The 3,390-nt window shown below is 37.6% G+C and overlaps 1 long non-coding RNA gene across 1 annotated transcript; it reads right to left on the bottom strand.

The window, feature by feature from the left end:
- Positions 1-499: 499 nt before the first annotated feature.
- On the bottom strand, positions 500-3,096 carry LOC107850222. Its single transcript, XR_001668522.2, has 3 exons — positions 3,057-3,096; positions 947-1,125; positions 500-863 (listed from the first exon to the last, which is right to left on the bottom strand). It is a non-coding gene; the product is annotated as an uncharacterized LOC107850222 (long non-coding RNA).
- Positions 3,097-3,390: the final 294 nt, after the last annotated feature.

Below are 3,390 nucleotides of genomic sequence, written 5' to 3'. Positions count from 1 at the left end.
GTAAATTTTTTATACCTCTCTAAATATATCAGACTATGTTCTATTATGGTGTCTTTTGCATAGTCTTACTTCAGATGTTTGTTGTGCTGCTGCTATGTTATTGTTTGCACTTGTGCTGCTGGTATGTTAATGTTTGCACTTTCTAAATTGTGTTGTGTTTCTGCTACATTGTTGTTTACACTTACAAAATTGTGTCGTGTATTGTTGCTATGTTATTGTTTACAGTTGCAGTGTGTTGTGTTGTTGCTATGTTATTATTTACAATTGTAAATTTATGTATTGTTAGGCAAAGTCCCGTGCTGCTGCTATGTGTTTACACTGAAATTGTGTAATGACAATGTTGTGTTGCCACTATATCAACTTTACAATCATTTAACACAACAATAATGGGTAATGACAACATTAATTCATCAACAAAATATTCCAACTTCACACAACATCATCATTCATACCAACCATTAGGCACAACCTAATCATTCATACCAACCACTAGGAAACATTCATCAACAAAATATTTATATAGCGCTTTAATTGTTTTCCAACACCAAAATAAAATTATTTTCATGTCAACTGATCTAACTTAAAACAGTGCTTAAAATAATCAACATCACTACAATTTCCAGGGCATCTTGGACTTTGAAGAAGTGTTTTTTTTACTTGGATTATTTGAGCTGCTTCCTACGTTCTTCTTCCTTTTCTTCTCTTTAATCTCTTGTAGTTTTTTTTGTTGATATTGCTTCTTTGCCATTTCATTTCAGCTTACTGGTAGAAGTTGGTGTATAACCAATGTTACCAGTTATATCAGCTGATCTTGTTACCCTTGCTTGACCAGTAGAGCAGATCTTACTGCTAGGCATGCCAGGCTACAGTGAAAGAAAAAATTTATTCAAAGATTCATACATTAAAGACTCATATGTACATAAGTACAACACAACTAGATACTTACATTTAGGACTTTGAATCCATTTTCAGCTTGGAACACACCCATTCCCATTACTTTTGACCTTTTCAATGGAGATGCTTTTTCCCTATCATTATGTAATACCCCAATTTGCTGAACCAGAATGCTACACGGTGATCATGACCCCGAGGGACCACAAGCTAACCCATGACTGATATCTGTACCTGTATACTGCAAATCATGATATAGTAATGCGGAATACATGGAACTGTAAGGCCATAAAGTTCAACTGAATACAATCATATGGGTGAAAATACCCAAAACAACTCAATCTGAACGTATATCTGAACATAAATCTGAAAGCCTCTAAACTATCTGAATAAGGAGTAGAAGGAACATTCTCCAACTAACTCCGTAAAACTGAACTGAAGAAATAAATAAATGAACAAATCATATTGTCCTCGAATCAATGAGGACTCACTGTGTCTCTGCGACTGGAATGCTACCGCTACTACTAGGCTGGAGCTCATGTCTCGGAACCTATGGTGAAATATGAAAGGAAAGCACCATAGCACAAATGCGTCAGTACAACTGGAGTACTAAGTATACGAGGAAGGTAGGCTGAACATAAAGGGTTTCATGCATGAACAACACTGACTGACTAATATGAATGTGGGAGTGCAAACACACATATATAGACACGGGGACCATGAATACGTGATAGCATGACCTGTAAGCTAATACATGGTTTACTGATAACTGTCATGACTGATACTGAAACTGATAACATGGATGACTGTATCTGACAGTCCTGTATATATTGAAATCTGAAGAACGCCCTGAGTTTTTTTACTGAGACTGATACTGAAACTGTGGGAAGTAGTGTTCAACCGACATGCCCTATGTATGCTGTTATGGCTAAGCTGGGGTCTAATCTCTGCCCCGACTAGAGGGGTGTCAATATCATGCCACGGGTAAGGATAGTCTGTGAGTGACCCTTATCTGGCGGGTACTCAATGAGAACGGTGGGAACCCTATACTGACGGGTTAAGCCACCTCATCAACCCTAATCTGACGGGTTAAGATGTCTCAACCTACGCTGTCTACGTAGTTCTGGAACACAAGGATTGCTACTAAGAATCACACCCTGAACTGGCGGGTGAGTTCCCATCCTTGGGTTCACTCGGTGCTAACCTCTACTCCCATCTGGAGGGATTGGATATGAATAACTGACTGTGCATGACTTAATCTTACTGAATTCTGTTGACTGGCGGAATGTTACTGATATCTGACAACTGACTAAGATCATGAGGTTTTCCTGAGTGAGTTCGAATATCATGAAACATGACATGGATCTAGGCACACAGCTATAGTTTTCGGGTACAAGTACCCCCAGGACTCGATGGAAGAAAACTGATACACATGATTGACTTGATCATAAGAGTAGAGTCCATAATTTATAATATCATAAGTAGGGATCTCATACTAAGCATGGTTATCAACAATGTATTGCATGGAAAGGATTTCATATCACATGGAAGTACTTGCACAATCTTAATATCATGTTCATTGCATAATCATATTGGCAACACATACCAATAGCATGGAAGTTCATGTGGTTGCATGGTTATCATACATCTTGTCATAAGTAGGATTTGCAAGTAAACATAGCATAATCTCATAGGAATAGTTCATGAGTCTTCCAACAACATTTACAAGGCACATTATCAACATAGAAGTCATTGGAACGTAAGGGTATATCATGAATCCTTCACTTAGTCACAATTTAGCTATATTGCATGATTTCTAGTTCCTTAGGCATTTTATCAAACACCTTACATGCAAATCTTAAGCATAGGTGAAATCACCAAATTATACATTATGAACAACCAAACTTACATGTTTTCAACTCATATGATATCATGAATTCATAAAAACATATAAAGATTCCATTTTGGGAATCACCCAATATCAACAACATGATCATCAACACCCAACAATATAGAAATCATACGTTATAATGAAAAAGAGGAAAACAAACAAGCATCAACATGGGTATGATCATGTCACCACAATTAACCAAGCTTTTGTATTTTAAAGATTTACTCTTGAACTCCACGGACGAAAGGAATCCGTGGATGAACACTACGCATACCTTAGAAGGAAGATTCTTGATGATTGACGGAGGAATTTCCTTGAAATCGGATCTTCAAGCTTAGTTATGCAACCCTAGTTGTTTTTCTCCTTTAGTGCTCTTGGATGATGAGCTTTGAGATGAAAAATAGGGTTGCAGTATGTTTAGAAGATATATATTCCGTAGGGTTAAGTTTAGGGACGTGTAAGGAGTATTTAAAGACTTAATTACCTTTAAAATAACTCAAGACGGAGTGTTTTTGACACCTGAAATTGACTTAGGCGGCGCCCAAGTGATCGCCTATGCCTGGGTTGGGCGGCGCCTAACCAATCGCCTATGCTTACTGTCTCTCACG

The sequence above is a fragment of the Capsicum annuum genome, chromosome 12 (genome assembly GCF_002878395.1).
Source record: "Capsicum annuum cultivar UCD-10X-F1 chromosome 12, UCD10Xv1.1, whole genome shotgun sequence".
NCBI lineage: Eukaryota > Viridiplantae > Streptophyta > Magnoliopsida > Solanales > Solanaceae > Capsicum > Capsicum annuum.
Note: the sequence above shows the minus strand (reverse complement) of the source record. Positions and strands in the feature narration are given on the sequence as shown.